The 18,708-nt window shown below is 44.9% G+C and overlaps 1 protein-coding gene across 1 annotated transcript in view; it reads left to right on the forward strand.

Moving 5' to 3' along the window:
• Nucleotides 1-7,326: 7,326 nt before the first annotated feature.
• The window catches only part of cers3a (ceramide synthase 3a), a 125,715-nt gene continuing 114,333 nt past the window's right edge, over nt 7,327-18,708 (forward strand). Inside the window, exon 1 of the mRNA XM_078162496.1 lies at nt 7,327-7,522. The gene's annotated coding sequence lies outside the window, so the exon portion shown is untranslated. The remainder of the gene's footprint in view (nt 7,523-18,708) is intronic.

The raw sequence follows: 18,708 nt of genomic DNA on the forward strand, positions 1-18,708 counted from the left end.
TAGCTGTTTCCACAAAAATTTAAGGGTATCAGGCGCACTTTTATAAACCCGGTAGGGGACTCCATTAGGCCCTGGGGCCGAAGAAGCCTTTGCACGCCTGACCACCTCCTGAACTTCCTTCCACCTAGGTGGCCTGACATCCATCTCATGCTCTATCCCTCCTAATGGAGGGATATCAGGTGGGAAACCTACTATCCTATTCTTCTCCAAATCTGAATACATGTTTCTCAAATATTCTTCAACCTCTAACCTTTCTGCTTTAAGCTGCCCTCCCTTTTCCTGGCTGAACAATCCTTTAACAAACTTAAAAGGGTCCCTGAAAAAACCTGTCCTAGCATATTCCTTCTTCCTCCTCTTTTTCCTGAGATGCTCCGCCCTTCTAAGAACTGCTAGCCTGCTTCTCAACTCCTCTTGCAACACCTTAATTCCCTCCCTTTCTTCTTCTGTAGCCTTTTTCCACTGCTTTCTTAACTGTCTCCTTTCCTTGACTAACTTCTCTATTTCTCTCTGCCGCCTAGACTTACCTGACTGTACCCTCTCACTCCTCTTTCTCTCATGCACACCAAACCTCTCTACACCATATGAATACATTATATCTCCCATCTTTTCTAACCTTTGTATTGCATTTCCTCTAAGCCTACTCAAGATTACTGACAAGTCTCTATTAACTATCTCCCATTCTTTACTGTCATTTGCTCTAGGCCATCTAACTCTAACCTTTTGCTCCATAGTTCTTTCTCTGGCTAGCATACTGGCCTCAGTGTCACCTGCATCCTCTCTTACTACCCCCTCCTCCTCAGTGGCAGCGTTACTGATATCCTGCGAACTGTGGTTTTCTACCTGCCGCTGGACTTCATCCGACTGACTCGACTGACTTCTTAGGAAGTACTGATCAATGCGGCTACTCTGCCCTTTCTTTGCCACACACTTCTTCTTTCCCTGATGAGTTCTGAGGCCTTTCACTGATGTTACTTTCTGCCAGTCGCAAGGACAAACCTGAAGCATCTTGTTCTCAACTATGCTACTTTTGCCCTCTACAGATGCGCTCACCTTGCCCTGAGTGCTGCTAATTCTAGCACTGGTGGATAGGTCCGTGCCCCTATCCTTCACTGAGTCACCAGTCCAAGTCATAGTCGTGTCCTTTCCAATGTCTGTTACCGTGTAATCCACCTGTGAGTCATCTTCCACCCCTGCTCTCGCTGACTCTTGGGGTATTTTCCCTATGTTGGCTGTAGCTAATTTTGGTTGTAATAAGGCTGCTAGGCCTCACCACTGCTACCATGGGTTGCTAACCCATGCCAGCACCGCTGGGGTCTTTTCCCTCCTGTCAGCTGTCTTTCCAAGCGGTCACATGGTCTTTCCCTTCTTGTCAGCTGCCCTATTCACAGCAGTCACTAGCTGGGCTAGTTCTGAATTCAAATAAACACAAGAAGTTTGTGCTCTAATAAAAAACAAAAAAAAAAGGGATCAGCACTCAGTGAATAATCCTCCTAAGCCCTACGATAAGCTATTATGGCAAGGCTTAACTATATAGACCCGTGAGCAGTGATAACTAACATGTCTTTGGGGTCATCGGGTGGGAACCTCCTTTCACCGGTGTTTTGTCTAGTTAGTCCCACGACACCTCCAGGAGGCTAGACAGTGATCTCTGGCGTCCCAGAGACACTCCCCTAATGCCAGGTCTCACTGCTCCCCACACTAACCGAACAACCTCCTTTACCTTACCTATACTACCACAGAGGAGGTAGACCCAGGGAAGGAAGCCTTGTTAGGCTATCACACTCCCCCGCCGGGTTAGGCTGTACAGTCTACCTCCCCAGGACGAGCCCTCACAACAGTGACACCTCCAGGAGGCTGGACAGTGATCTCAGCCCAAACAGCACTGCCAACTTCAACCAAGCCCAGGCTCCGTTTATGCGAGCTCCAGGCAGAAGCAATGCTGATACTACCTTTACTAGCACATTCACCATACTCTATTTCACACGCTACATAGCATAACTACAATGTAAGCTAAAGTTAAAGGAGATAAATGAACTCACAGGATCAGCAAACACACTCACTTTGCAGCATGGTCTCAAACAAAATGGATTCAAATAGGCCACTCCCACACTTAAATAACCTTCCTCTTCCTGGATTTCCTTCTTACTTACACATGGCTTTCTCAGCCCAAACAGCACTGCCATCTTCAACCAAACCCAGGCTCCATACATGCGAGCTCCAGGCAGAAGCAATGCTGATACTAGCTTTCCTGTCACATTCACCATACTCTATTTCACACACTACATAGCATAACTACAATATAAGCTAAAGTTAAAGGAGCTAACTGGACTTACAGGATCAGCAAGCACACTCACCTTGCCGCATGGCCTCAAACAAAATGGATTCCAATAGGCCACTCCCACACTTAAATACTTCCTCTTCCTGGATTTCTCCTGACAGGAAGTGGATCTCTCCACCTGATCTCAAGGAGTTATGTGCCCTGCTTAGTAGTTCCCCCTGCTGGCCCCCAGCTGACATTATTTCTTCTGTAATAGATAAACTGGCTGCATTTAATTGCTTCATCTGACATTTCCCTCACTGTCTTCCTCAAATTCTGTCCCCGCACTCCGAGTTCCCCCAGGAGTGAGACAGTTGATCTTGCTATGAATCCCCTACACCCCACTTCCACTGGACAAATCCTAGTCTTCCATCCTCGCTGCTCAGCTTCTGCTCCTAAGTCTGATGGGAAGGTCAGGTGGGAAACCTACTATCCTATTCTTCTCCAAATCTGAATACATGTTTCTCAAATATTCTTCAACCTCTAACCTTTCTGCTTTAAGCTGCCCTCCCTTTTCCTGGCTGAACAATCCTTTAACAAACTTAAAAGGGTCCCTGAAAAAACCTGTCCTAGCATATTCCTTCTTCCTCCTCTTTTTCCTGAGATGCTCCGCCCTTCTAAGAACTGCTAGCCTGCTTCTCAACTCCTCTTGCAACACCTTAATTCCCTCCCTTTCTTCTTCTGTAGCCTTTTTCCACTGCTTTCTTAACTGTCTCCTTTCCTTGACTAACTTCTCTATTTCTCTCTGCCGCCTAGACTTACCTGACTGTACCCTCTCACTCCTCTTTCTCTCATGCACACCAAACCTCTCTACACCATATGAATACATTATATCTCCCATCTTTTCTAACCTTTGTATTGCATTTCCTCTAAGCCTACTCAAGATTACTGACAAGTCTCTATTAACTATCTCCCATTCTTTACTGTCATTTGCTCTAGGCCATCTAACTCTAACCTTTTGCTCCATAGTTCTTTCTCTGGCTAGCATACTGGCCTCAGTGTCACCTGCATCCTCTCTTACTACCCCCTCCTCCTCAGTGGCAGCGTTACTGATATCCTGCGAACTGTGGTTTTCTACCTGCCGCTGGACTTCATCCGACTGACTCGACTGACTTCTTAGGAAGTACTGATCAATGCGGCTACTCTGCCCTTTCTTTGCCACACACTTCTTCTTTCCCTGATGAGTTCTGAGGCCTTTCACTGATGTTACTTTCTGCCAGCCGCAAGGACAAACCTGAAGCATCTTGTTCTCAACTATGCTACTTTTGCCCTCTACAGATGCGCTCACCTTGCCCTGAGTGCTGCTAATTCTAGCACTGGTGGATAGGTCCGTGCCCCTATCCTTCACTGAGTCACCAGTCCAAGTCATAGTCGTGTCCTTTCCAATGTCTGTTACCGTGTAATCCACCTGTGAGTCATCTTCCACCCCTGCTCTCGCTGACTCTTGGGGTATTTTCCCTATGTTGGCTGTAGCTAATTTTGGTTGTAATAAGGCTGCTAGGCCTCACCACTGCTACCATGGGTTGCTAACCCATGCCAGCACCGCTGGGGTCTTTTCCCTCCTGTCAGCTGTCTTTCCAAGCGGTCACATGGTCTTTCCCTTCTTGTCAGCTGCCCTATTCACAGCAGTCACTAGCTGGGCTAGTTCTGAATTCAAATAAACACAAGAAGTTTGTGCTCTAATAAAAAACAAAAAAAAAGGGATCAGCACTCAGTGAATAATCCTCCTAAGCCCTACGATAAGCTATTATGGCAAGGCTTAACTATATAGACCCGTGAGCAGTGATAACTAACATGTCTTTGGGGTCATCGGGTGGGAACCTCCTTTCACCGGTGTTTCGTCTAGTTAGTCCCACGACACCTCCAGGAGGCTAGACAGTGATCTCTGGCGTCCCAGAGACACTCCCCTAATGCCAGGTCTCACTGCTCCCCACACTAACCGAACAACCTCCTTTACCTTACCTATACTACCACAGAGGAGGTAGACCCAGGGAAGGAAGCCTTGTTAGGCTATCACACTCCCCCGCCGGGTTAGGCTGTACAGTCTACCTCCCCAGGACGAGCCCTCACAACAGTGACACCTCCAGGAGGCTGGACAGTGATCAGTGATAAATAAATGTGAAACCCCACCTACAAATTTATCATGAGGATACATTAAGTCTTCCAGCCTTACACCATTCTCACTTGCATATTATTGCAATGACTGGGAAGACTGCATTCTAATGCAAGGGTGTAGGAGAAGCTTCCCAATCCATTCATCCACTGGATGCCCTGAGACTTTCCAACTGGTTCCAGTCACCTGCCTCTGTCTTTTGTTTGTATTATTATATCAACTCCTCTTAGATATCTTTAAAAAAAAAAAAAATTATACGGTTGGAAAATTGCATATAGATTGCATAAATAACTGTGGTGAAGTCCAACATTAACACGCAGTAGTCATTAGTACACAGCTGTGAAAGTTAACATAGCTAAAACATGTCATGACAGTATAACAAGACTAGTTCATCCATTAGGTATGTTATTTACCTGAATGCTAGTTGTATTTGATCCAGCTCTTGTACCTTGTGTACATGAAAACATCTATGAACTCAGTAGGGTCACAGAATGCAGCTTATCAAGCACAGCATGTTGTCCTGAGGTTGGTTCTGACACTGCAGGCCCTCACTTTGTCTGTGTATTTTACAGCAAGGATTTCAGTGGCACCATTAATATAGTTTCAGAGCTTTAATATGAACAAAAGTCTAAGAGCATAAACACTTAATGATGATGATTAAAGGAACTTATTTTAGGGGCTCATAGCAGTCTAGTGCCAGTTAGAGAACTGTCTGTGGACCAGAAAAGATAAATATCACACAGCTATTTAGTCTTTCAGCAAACAATTTTCCTTGTTATGTCATGTCCTCAATGTCCTGTAGACAACAATACATAAACTGTGTAAATCCCAGAGAAGACAGTATCATTCAGGTGCTGCTGCTTTGTTTCTCCCTGCTTTATGACTCAGTTTTGCTTTGCCTGATTGTGTCTCACAGTTATAGTCCCGGACCTCACATGTAAAATAAGCGTCGCAGTTCAGATGACCACATCACTCTCAGAGCTCCGACAAGCAACATGGAGGTAATGGCATCTCTGACCTTGCTGAGAAGTAGAAGTTGTCCAACCAATCACACTTATGAGTCCTATCAGCTTTATATAGTATTAACTTTGGTTACTGTACAAACACCACACTATTTACTTTGATTTATATGACACAGTAATTGGATGCATTCCTAATCACTGATGTTTGTTTTCTGCACATAAATGTGGATCCATCTGTGTAGATATCATCAGTCATCACTGTTAAAAATGGATTACTAACCACCTTTACTGTAAATCATGCACACAACCTGTCCTCAGTCCCAGAGGAGAGAACAATCATTTCAAAGTGCATTTTCCTTCTGAAAGTGATATGATGAGAGCTTTGCTCCTAGTGCTGTCTGAGGCTGTTAGTCCACTCTAAATTTCGAGAATAGAATGGCTGAATCATATTGACCAGATATGAGATTATTATCTGCTGCTACTCTTTTTGTCACCTGTTGTGTGACTGAAAGAAAATGTGACAAATGCATTTGCACATGAAAACTGACTGTATTTTATATATTTGATGAAGCACATATGTATTTACATATGTACTTTATACATACATAATATGTGCGCATGGGGTCCTGTCTGCTGTGGTAGACCCCTGCTTCTATAGATCTTCTACTAAGTGCCTCACCCTGTGCTGCCAGAATTTATTATTGTCGGCCACTTCTTCAGTCTGTTGGTGGTACATGCCATGCAGGGGCTTGTCCTTCCATGATAGTTCGTCCTATTCTTCTGCATTCTCAAGTTTCTGATGCTTGAGGTATTCACTTAGCAGCTCATCTTTGGGGACCATCTTCACAATTCGTCTTCCCTCTCTTGGACACTGTTCGACTACACTTACCTAAACCAAATGACATTCTGATGTCACTGCTGTAGAATAGCTGTAGATCAATCAATCAATCAATTTTATTTATAAAGCCCAATATCACAAATCACAATTTGCCTCACAGGGCTTTACAGCATACGACATCCCTCACATGGTGAGTAAGTGCCAGGAGGAGTTTGAAATGTCAAATGGAGTGTAAGAGCTGAAAAAAGTTAGTCAGTTTAACAATTTATATAGTGTCACATTTTGAGTCAGATGATGTGTAGATACTTAAAGCAGTTGAACTGTCACTTTAGCTTGTTTAAGGATCTGAAGGCTCAGTTGGTGTGCAAGTGCAGAAAACATCTGAAATTTAGAGGGGTGTAATTGATTAGAAACAGTGGTGGATGAAGTACATCATCTTACCAGAAAATGAGTTTAAAGTTTCCCATTAGAACATTACTTGAGTAAAGTGTCTGATATTTAGGCACTTTTATGATATTAAATGTACTTAAGTATTGAAAGTAAAAGTACAAATAGGCCTAAATGCTGGTAATAAAAACATCACGCTCACACTTGATGAAAGAACTTTTTGACAACTGAGAGTATTTAAGGAACAAAATCCAGTTTTTCCTTCCTTCTTTCTTCCCTTCCTTCCCTATTTTGTAGTAGCCTAAGTAACCAAGATGCTTAGGGGAAATGTATTGGAATAGAAGTATGCATTTTATGTAGGAAAGAAGAAGGAAGGAAAAGTTAAAAGTGAAAAAGTGAAAGCTAAAAAAAATATAAAAACTAATTTACAGATTCTTACAAAAGTACTTAAGTAATATAACTTTGTTACACAACTGATTATATATAAAACATAATGTTTGTAAAAGTCATGATCATTTTCCAGTTACCTCCTCTGTCCCTTAAAGGTTTGTTTAATGGGAGAACCTGCTTTTGCTCTTTATCTGACACACAGTACAAACAAGGTTATTAGATCCCCTGAGGGCAGGAAGAAAAAAAAAAGAAAAGCTTGTGTGTGCGTGTTTTGACAATCCGCTACCCTACCTTTACTTCCTGGAGGGGAGGAAAAAAAAACCTTCCCAGGTAATTGTGACTGGGCTGGGTGTGACCCTAGAGAATGTCAAACAAAGAGAGTGGCTCACTGCTTGTCATAGTAAGGGAACAGAGGATTTTTCTTTCATGTTCATTCCCCACACGAAATACAGCAGTGAGCCGGTGTGGAAACAACAGCCTGTACCTGCTCTTTTTGGACACATTGACATTGCCTGGTAAGTCTGTGTTTTCCTGTGACCTTTGAGTGTGAGTGGTGAGCACCATGTTTGTTTTTACCTTTCAGAATGTGACTGAAAGTTCTAAGTGTTTTGCTTTCTACTCAGGTGTAAATTTAGTAGAGGTTTGTTTGAGGTTCAAGGTTACCTGTAGCTACAGAGATAGGGGAGTCCAGCCTACAGTTTGTGACGTTTTCTTTTAAGCTTTGTGAGCTTTGTGGCTGACTTGGGATGAATAAAGTCTGTTCCCTGAGTTGTGTGGTCTGCTCATTTGAAATCAGAAGGTTTGGGTTAGGATTAATTGTGGGGGTTTAAGATTGAGAACTGTTTTCTATCTCACTTTGACAGTTTTATGGACCTACACTGCTGGGTAACCTTTGTAGGGCCAGCAGCTATGAAAGGTGGAATGACAAATACAAATGTCCTTTAAAGCTACAGTTGGTAACTTTAATAAAAATACCTTTTCACATTTGCTGAAACTGTCGCAATCCTCTAAAAGAAGTACACTAGACAGATCTGTGACAGATCCTCTTTCTATTGCTTTTAATGGTGTTCATTAGAGTCAGACCGTGGTGCGGTAGAAACAACCAATCACAGCTGAGGACTGACACAGCTGTCAATGACTCCATGACCTGCAGTGAAACTGTCAAACTGCTTATCAAATATAAATCAAGAATCTGTTACAGCTGTGCCTATTTCTCAACTCAAATGTTTTCATAAACATATTTTAGTGTACTGTTTGGCTTTAAAATGAGAGCTTTTTAAAAAATATTTTATTTCAGATCTTTTCAGATGGAAAAGACACAAAGAACTAAGCGGTTAAATAAAGAGGCCATTACTTGCCTCATCCCATCTCTCCCTACAAATATAAGGGAGAGAAGTGAAGAAAAAGACAAAACAAAATAAAAACAAAAAACAATCAGTGTACTCTTCTTCGTATGTTTCTTTGGTCACCCGTTAACAGAATTAAATTTTGTGAAAATTATATGAAGACAAATGTTCAACTGAAAATAAGTCATTGAGGTATAATAAGGGTCCTGTCAGTGCTGTAGTACAGACAAGGAGGGGTTGCCATGTCTGTTTAAACCTACTTGCTTTCCCTGACATCTCATATTGTATTTTCTTCATATATAAAGTACTAGAAGAACTCTGTGAGGCAGGTTTCAAAACCAACAAATTGTTACTCCGACCTCATCACATATCGACATTTGGTTGTGGGCTTTCCATGATGACAAATGACGTGCAAGGTACCCTGGGTGTGTTGTTGACACTCTGGGATGACTTGTCACTTTCTGCCTGTCACATGCACTGTCTGATTACAAAATACACTTCTGTTTTCACAGGAAATGTACAGTTTGCGCACAGTCAGTACAGCACCACAAATTGACTTTTTTTTTTCCTTCAACAATAAACGCACATTATTACATTTTGCCAATACTCACACATGGTTGGGTGAAAAAAGCATGTTGGGTTTCGGAAAAAAGGACAGGGTTTGACTATACAATCTTACAGGAAGCAAACACTGGACTCCTGCTGCTTTAACTTTCATTGTTTTCCTGTCAGACAGCTTTTTTCATCAGTGTCTGATGCCGGAAGTCACTGACCAAGCGACGGTTTTTGACGACCTTGGAGTGAGACTGGGTTGTCAAAACATGGGGATAGCTCAGTCTTTCACACCTTAAGAAAGATTTTCTTTGTGATGATCAGTCCATACTGAATCAAAAGATTTTTTTTTTTAGTGACCTGGAGTTTCTAGCTGTTGCAACCAGCCTAGAATGGCAGTTTCTCAATTAGGAGGAAGATCATGTCTGGACACATCTCAGTATTAATGAAAAACTTCCAACCAAAGCTTTTGAAAGTCTGGTGCAGGTCCAACACATATGAGCCAGCGATCCTTCAGACTGATTACATTTATTACAAAGTGGATGAGGGTGGGTAGAATGAATGTCATTTGACATGTGAATAATGGTGTCAGCAGAAAGGCCGCGGTGCAGATGAAGGGAATATAACTTCAACTTCTACTCTAGTTGACCACAACTACACTTGTTACTGTAAGTAAGTGCAATACAACCTCTGCCAGAAAAAAATCAATACTTTATCAATACATGTGTTCAGCAAGTAGAAAGCCATATTTCAACCTGCTCTGTCCACAGTCTCTCACTCAACACTATGGTTTACAATCGCAGTTTACACAAGCACATCGTGCTTGCGGGGCTAACAGCAAACTGTTAAAGACAAACTAAAATGAAAGCTGTCTGTAACACTCTAGTCTGTAGGCCTCTAGTTTCGCAGACCGGGTGCACCTGCGCTTCGCCAACTGGGTGTGGCCAGGCAGATTTTGCAAGTTTGACACACCGTGTGTGCTGGCGCAGCTACTCCTCTTTTCCACCTCCATCCTTCCTACCTGCGCAAGTTGGAAAGAGGGAGGAGAGCAGGCGTGGAGTGGGTTTTGCACAGCCGATTCACATCACACCAATCAAATGAGCCCCTCTCCTCGCCCTTAAATGCGCTGCACAAAGGCGTAATGAGAGTTTACTCAATTCGCCATGGCAGAAGAGAGCAGCAGCGTCAGATGGCCAAACTTCTCCCAGGAGGAAACTGATGTTTTGGTCTAGGAGCTCCAATCTAGCTAGCAGCCACCCATCCAGAGGGGGGTCCCCCTGAAAGACTGTAGGGATGACAGAATTCGCCAGGATGAATGAGTCATGAGCAGACCCAGGAAAATTAGCATACACATGTGTCACCAGGCAATTCAAGTCACAAATCACCTGGATATCAATGGAGTGTACTCCCTTACGGTTCACATAAGTGATGGCTTGGGTATCTGGGGCACGCAACTGTACATGTGTGCAGTCGATTGCTCCCAGTACCCCAGGGAATCCACATTTCAACAAGAAACCTCGCTTCGTTTCCAGCTGGCTCTCAGGTGTGGATGGAAAAATTATGTACTCATTTGCATGTCGGACTAGACTAGACATCACTGCATGTATAGCCGAACTGACAGCTCTCTGACTGATCCCCACCACCGCGGCCACAGTGTGCTGGAAAGACCCAGTGGCGAAGAAGGTCAGAGCCACTGTCACCTTTACAGCAACAGGGAGAGCACAGGTGCCACCGTGGTGCGCATCAGAGGCCACAATGGCACTAACTCGGCTTCTTCTCCGAAGCCTTTGTGCTCCACTGTCTCTCAGATTAACTCATATTGCAGCGGTGCCTGGACAGCGTGATGTGTGTGGTTGTGCTGCTGCCGTGGTCCTGCCAGATGCCTCCTGCTGTTGCTGCTGCCATCATTAGTCATTAGTCATACTTCTACTGTTATTATACACATATGACTATTGTCACACATGTATACTGCCAGATATTAATACATACTTTCAACATATCGTACTACAGTAGCCAGATCTATAACTCTAATATTATTACTTTCAATAATGTTGTTGTAAGCTACTGTCATTACCTGCATCTCTCTCTCTCTCTCTCTCTCTCTCTCTCTCTCTCTCTCTCTGTCTCATTGTGTCATGCGGATTACTGTTAATTTATTATGCTGATCTGTTCTGTATGACATCTATTGCACGTCTGTCCGTCCTGGAAGAGGGATCCCTCCTCAGTTGCTCTTCCTGAGGTTTCTACCGTTTTTTTTTTTCCCCGTTAAAGGGGTTTTTTGGGGAGTTTTTCCTTATCCGCTGCGAGGGTCATAAGGACAGAGGGATGTCATATGCTGTAAAGCCCTGTGAGGCAAATTGTGATTTGTGATATTGGGCTTTATAAATAAAATTGAAATTGAAATTGACAATGCACGTCACCACTTGGACCACCTCGCGGGGTAGATGTAATTTGTTCCTGTTTCACCAGCAAGAACCACGCCACAACAATATGTCGAGTAAAGGTTTAATGGAATGGACAGGAGAATTGAATGTTGAGAATAGATGAATGGATGGATGGATGTGGGTGAGGCAGAGGGAAGATGTCATCTGTTAGGCTGGTCTGGGAGGATGTACTGAAGTCCGGGAGGAGGGAGACTCAGTGTGGGGGTTCCATCTCAGGCATATATATCCAACCAAGCTGATCACTGGCCCCCAAAAGAATCAGATTTAAATTGAACTGATGTGAAAATGAGCTTGACGGAGATCGTTAAGATTGTTGCGGATGTAGGAGCGATATGCTTGGGATGACCAGCGGCCTAGGACCTGAATGGTTTGGTTTGAGATGCCTAGTCTGGCTGCTGTGGATGCTGCACCGATGCAGAAGGAGTGGCTAGAATAGAGTTCTGGAGATACGCCTGAAATGCGTATGACTTGGTGTAAGTGTTTCTGGAACCAGACTCGATTGGCCATTTTTCCTCTTTCAGTGAGAAAGAGTGGGTGTTGAGGTGATGCCTTAGCAGCATACCTGGAGCTGATGTATTTGGTCAATGGCTCATATGGGCTGAGGTAGGATTTGAGGCGGAATAAGTAGATAGGGAAAGAAACTCCCAGCTGATCTGTTTTGCTCCTTCAGAGCGTGAATATGAGTGAGTCAGCAGTGTGGATGGTTATGTCAGATAGACTGGGGTTATGAGAAGGATTATAGACAGATGAAGTTGGGGCAAATTCAGAGCACCTCAGGAATCTGAAAAAAGCCAGCAGAAACATGGATTCTAGGGTTAGGTCAACCAGAGAAGATGTGTAGCCTGAACGAAGGGAGCGAATGCAGAGGCTGAGAAGGTCTGAAGTGAGTGGCAAGCGCCTAGCTGGGAGAGCCAGTTCCTGTTTACGCAGGCCTTTTATTAACATAGTAACGTGAGAATGGGAGGTTGAAGGACAATGGAAGCCAGTGACTAGTTTGATGAAGAAGTTGATTCCTGCTAAGTAGATCTGGATGGTGGAGGACCATATTTTTTGGATGGAATGAGCATGGGTGATGAAATTGCAGATGGACATGACGTCCAGAGAGAGAAGAGGCAGCTGGTAGGTGGAGTGATATACCTTGAAGCAATTCCAGCCAGTTAGGTAGGCTGAGAGTGTGCTTGGGGCGAGACTGTTAAGGATGGCTTCTTGTGAAGCGTGAGAGAGGTTTGGCAGCTGTGGAGCTAGTTGAATATTGTGGCTGAAAACGATGGGATAGGTGTTGGCTGAAGATCCGATTCTGGGGCCAAGTGTCTGAATTTCTGGAACGAGAAGCGAGACAATGAGTCAGCAATGCTGTTGTGATGACCGGGAATGTGGGCTGCCCAGAGGATGAACTGGTGTTGAGCTGAGAATAAAGTGAGTCTGCGCAGAAACTGCATGATGGCTAAGGAACGAGATTGACCTTTGTTTAGGATCTCTATGACTGCAGTGTTATCGGAGTGGATAAGTATGGACTTCCTAGACCATTCGTGCCCCCAAAGAATGGCAGCTATTATGATGGGATATAGCTCATGAAGCACAGAGGAAGGAGAGCGGGACTCTGAGTCAAGGGATTCGAACTCTGGGGGCCAAGCGGAGGCGAACCATCTCCCTCCATAGTAGCCGCCAAAACCTGTGGAGGGAGCCGCGTCTGTGAAAAGTTGAATGTCCTCAGGCTGGGTGATGAAGTCGTCATAGAAGAAGGAAATGCCATTCCAAGAAGATAGGAAATGTAGCCACATACGCATTTCCATTTTGCAGGCATTGTCTAGAATGACCCTATCGTGGAGAGAGGGAATGGCAGAAGGATTTAGCTTGAGGGATTATGAGATGGCCAAGGAGGGCTAACATCTGGCGTTTGGTGCATCTGTCTGCTAGGAGGTAGTTTGACAGAAGCAGAGAGATGTGCTGTATTTTCTCCAAGGGCAGAGAAGCTTGGCAGGAAATTGAGTCCAGGGTGATGCCTAGGAACTCAGTGTGCCAGGTCCTGATGTTTTCTCCTCGGAAAGAGGGACGCCGAGTTCAGAGAAAGCGTTAGTGAGCGTATTGAGCCCGTGGCAAGGAGGTGAGGATGGTGGAGTGGCGACGAGAAAATTGTCGAGAAGATGGAGAATGTAAGGGAGCCTGTGGTTGTTAGTAAGGATCCAGCACAGAGCTTCTGAAAGAGAATCGAAGATCTTAGGACTGCTTTTGCAGCCAAAGGGAAGGCGCACAGAAAAATAATATGCCCCCTTCCAGCAAACACCGAAAAAACGCCAGAAGTCAGGATGAATGGGCAAAACTTTAAAAGTGCTGGTGATGTCTGCTTTAGAAAGCCAAGCTCCATGTCCTGCTAGCCGAATGAGGGTGATGGCATGGTCGATGGTTGCGTATTGCATGGAGAAATCCGGACTGGGAATGACACTGTTGATGCTTGGAATGTGTGAGCTGTGTGGGGAAGACAGGTTCATAATAAGCCTCTTTTTTCCAGAGTATTTGCGAGTGGCAACACCTGTTGGGCTAATGTGGAACGGTGGAAAAGGAGGAATATTGAACGGGCCTATCATGAATCCTTCTTTGACCTCTTAAGCCAACAGGGTGTCGACGGTGTGAGGTTCTGCAAGAGCAGACTGGAGGTTGTGACAGACATGGGAAATGTCAGGGAGAACTGCCATACCGGGATGAAAACCATGTGTGAAGCCATCTATGAGACAATGAACAAGCTGTCTATCAGGATGGTTTTGTAGAGCAGTGGCAAGGACATTTACCTGAATGGGGGTGCTGAGGTGCTGTACAAATTGGTCTGCAGCTGTGGTTGGATTGTGGGGGCAGGTGTTCCTGGCATGCGCACCGCCGCAGAAGGAGCAGACATGCAGGAGGCGGCAGTAGGGAAGAGTGCAGCCCAGGTGGTTGAAATTGTTGCACACCATCCTGCCAGCCTGGTAGAGGATCGGCCTTCCCCGTCTGTCGACCCCCTTTGGCATGGGGACACTGACCGAAGGACATATGTTAGCAGGCCTAGGAATGATGGGAGGTGGGGGTGCGGCAGGTGACAGGCGGTTAAAGACTGTGGTGTTGCGTGAGGAAGATGGACGTGAGCGAGGTAGTGGAGCAGTGACAGTGCATGCTGTGGCAGGGTGAGAAGGGGCTCCACATAGCTCGCAGGAAAGGGACGTGCGGGCTGCAAATATGCGGCAGTAGAGTTCAGAGTCAAGGGTGCCCCAGTACGTTCCCTGGTTAAATTGCTGTATCTGGCCAGCTGCTTGGTTAGCGAAGTGCACATGGTAACTGTAAAACCCTGTCCCTCCGAAACGTAGGGCCATGTCGAGCACGATAGATAGATAATCATCCATGTCGATGACTGATGGCTTAAAGGACAACTTTGGTATTTTTCAACCTGGGCTCTATTTCCCCATGTGTATGTGTGCGTATGATTCATGGGTACCACTCGTTCTAAAATTGGTTCAGTATTGAGGCGCGAAACAAGCTAAAATGGTAATGGGGGCAAATGCGTCCCGTATAAAAGTGCTTTTTTTCGCCACTGACCGGTTCAGATCGCCAGTGCTATCTCTGTAGATAGCATATTGTAGCAGCCCTGGGGCAGTGGTGAGTGTAAATGAGTGGAGTCAGCTGTCAGTCAGTGTTGGAGCAGAGAGTGGGAGGGCGTCCCCGCTTGGTACTGTAAGTGAGTATGTGTGTGTGAAGTGTGTGTTTTTTCGGCACTGACCGGTTCAGATCGCCAGTGCTATCTCTGTAAATAGCATACTAGCCTTTCCCTTACCTCTGGGCTGTGTGATGTCACGAGCTTTGCTCCACTGTGTCCGTAGCTCTCTCTACTCGTGGGACAGCCATTTTCTTGAGGAAGAGGTGTTTCGGGATTGGATGTCTTCTCTTCTTTGGCTGGCAGTAGTCATCTTGGGAGAAGTGAGCACTGCAGACCTGATGGTCTGCAAGGCGCAGTGTCTGGAGAGGAGTGTTAGCATCCGTTTGTAGCACAACTAGCCACAACTTCAGCATCTCGCCGTCCGACAAAGGCAGCCTATGAAAGCTGTACAGGGTGTTGCGCGACATCCTGTTCTTGCGTTTATTTGAGCACTCCAAAAACTCCGATAACACTCCAGGGGGTAGCACTTAAAAGTAGGGATGCACCGAATATTCGGTAACCGAATATATTCGGCTGAATATTGCAAAAAAACACACATTCAGTGTTCGGGGGGAATGATGTTAAAAGCAAGGCCGAATAATAGCGGTGTTTTGATAATGCAATCAAACGGCGTGCCGTGACGGGCTGAATATAATGTCAGTAGTGTGGCGATCCGTCCGTCACGGCACTCGCATTTGCGACTAAAAATAGTCTTGAGCGAGCAAAATAGGCTTAAATCATTCAGCAGCTGTGCAAGCAGCCTACATATTTCAACCAGCAGCAGAAACGAAAGGCGAATCCCACCGATTGTGGGTTGAACGGAGGTCACAGACACAGACAGTAACGTTAATGTATTCCTGTCAAATACGGTGGCCATCGGCTTACCGGGCGACGGAGAAGTTGGTTCCAATAATATCCTCTTCTTGGTGTCATGACTGCCCAGAAGTACCTGAACAGCCGAGCCAGCCTAACACAGGTATGTGACGTGTCAGAGGAGAAACGAGCCTTTCACATTTCTCTCTTTCTGGCAGTAACGGCCCACAAACCTCACCGCACTTTAGGAACTGTTCATTACTTATGAAGGGACTGTCATGGGAGGAGGGTGGCTGGTTGATTTTTATTTTATTTATTTATTTTATTTTGATCCTCCCTATGTTAATCACTTATTGATGGTGTTTTTGAAGTATGAATAAGTCAGTAAGTAATTTATTCCATTGAAATATCATTGATGTATTATAGAAAAGTGATTTATCTTTTCATAAATGACAAAAGGCACATCTGCCTCATTTTCGTTGTGGTATCGTGATACTACTCAGAACCATGGTATTTTCATTGGTATCGCACAGTGGGTCCCAATTTTGGTACCGTGACAACAGTAATCTGGAGGGGGTTCATCTGCAAAAACTAATGAAAAACTAAATAATGATATTCGGTACTTGGTATTCGGCCAAGCGTTTAATAATATTCGGCTTCGGCTTCAGCCACAAATTTTCATTTCGGTGCATCCCTACTTAAAAGACTCCGTCCTCTGACTCTTCTAGTGTAACACACATTTCACACACACATACTCAGTTACTGTACCAAGCGGGGACGCCCTCCCCCTCTCTGCTCCAACACTGACTGACAGCTGACTCCACTCGTTTACACTCACCACTGCCCCAGGGCCGCTACAATATGCTATCTACAGAGATAGCACTGGCGATCTGAACCGGTCAGTGGTGAAAAAAAGCACTTTTATACGGAACGCATTTGCCCCCATTACCATTTTAGCTTGTTTCGCGCCTCAATACTGAACCAATTTTAGAACGAGTGGTACCCATGAATCATACGCACACATACACATGGGGAAATAGAGCTCAGGTTGAAAAATACCAAAGTTGTCCTTTAAGAAGCTGGGCTAAATCTACGTAATTATCAGTGAGAATCTGTTGGCATAGTGCAGGAGAGACAGGAGAAGGGTGATAAACAGATGAAGTGGGCTGGACAGGTGGTGCTGCTGTGGCGAGGGTGAAATTGCCGGTACAATGAGAAAATACATTTGGGTGTTGGGGAAGGGATGGGGTGGGGATGGGGAGGGGAGGGGGAAAGGATAGACCAGTTGGAGATGAAGGAGGAGGCTAGAGATCACCGAGTTGGTTAGCCTGTGGTGGGACCCCTTGAGTTGATGACTGAGACTCTCCTGCTGCTGTGTTGGCTATTGCAGAAAAAAGAGGAGCAGAAGCTGTGTTGCTGGGAACGGCTGAAGGAAGGGTAGAGGAAGGGATGATTGATGGGATGAAAGGATGTATGTGCACAGGGATTTTGTGAAGCCTGCGAAGATAGGGATGAAAAGAAAGCTGAAATCATCTGAGAGAATTCAGGAACAGAGGGAGCAGGCACAGGGGGACATACAACCGACAATTTAAAGATGGCCGCACGTCTATCTCCGTGAGCGTCTCCTAAGTTTTCAGTCTGCATTATGAGCTAATTCTCCTGACCTTTGAAACTTTTTGTCTTGACTCACATCATCCTCACTCGCCAAACATTTGAATCAGTCTTCTTTGGGACTTTTTCAACATCAATTAAGGAACTTTTAAGGCGGATCTGGTCACGTCGTCCTTCTACAATGGCCACTAACAAAGCCCTTTTTGATGCCATGCAGCATATGAAATCTGAGCTGTGCTCTCATATCGATCTGAAAATGGATCAGCTACAAATGAGTGTTAATACACTACAATCATCGCTGACTACCCTTGGTGATCATATGACTCTGACTGAACAAAGAGTCAACACAAATGAGGACAAGATAAGTGATTTGGAAAAGCAAGTCAAAGCCCTGGAGAAACAAAATAATTACCTGACAGAGAAAGTCGAGGATCTCGAGAACCGTAGTCGCTCCTCAAATTTGCGGTTCCTGAATGTCCCTGAGCGTGCAGAGGGCCAGGATATGCCTGGCTTCATCCGGCACCTTATCCCACAACTCCTTGGTAAGATGAACTTTCCATCACCACCCATCATTGAACGGGCTCATCGTACTGGCACTACACACAGGGAGGGTACTTGGGTCCAATATTGGCAAAATTTCTTAACTTCCAGGATAAAATGAAGATACTTCGACATGCTCGAGAGAAAGGGGAACTCTATTCCAAGGCTCGAGGATGTGCATGTACCCGGATTTCAGTGCTGGAGTGCTGGAGAAGCGAAGTTGTTTGACTCAGTCAAGAAAAAGCTCTGTGAGCTGGATATAAAATACTCACTACAATATCCTGCCTCGCTGAGAGTTATCCATGAGGGCAGGTCCACTCTATATCGTACTCCCACGGAGGTTGAGGCTTTCCTTAGTAAAGTCAAAGTCCGTGATACCACCATGAGCTCTGCAACTTCTTCTCCAGCCTGATGCTTCATCCCATGCTCGAGTCGTAACTGTCATGTGCGGGTAATGTTCGTGTTTCCTTTTCTTTTTTTCTTTTTTTCTTCCCTATTCTTTATCCTCACCTGCTTCTCTTTGCCATGTGCAGAGATAAATATAATTTTGAGCCGTTTGGACTTGCCTTATGCGGCTACATTAACTTTTTCTTGACACTAGCCCTGGAATAGTAAGGCAGCATCTTTGTTTGCTGTTAACCGCCATGGAACTGTCGTAAAGTGGAATCTGTAACTAGCTGCAATCTGTCGTAAAGACTCCACTCTCATTGAGGGACACTTTCCGTTCAAGTGCT

The sequence above is a fragment of the Epinephelus lanceolatus genome, chromosome 2 (genome assembly GCF_041903045.1).
Source record: "Epinephelus lanceolatus isolate andai-2023 chromosome 2, ASM4190304v1, whole genome shotgun sequence".
Taxonomy (NCBI): domain Eukaryota; kingdom Metazoa; phylum Chordata; class Actinopteri; order Perciformes; family Serranidae; genus Epinephelus; species Epinephelus lanceolatus.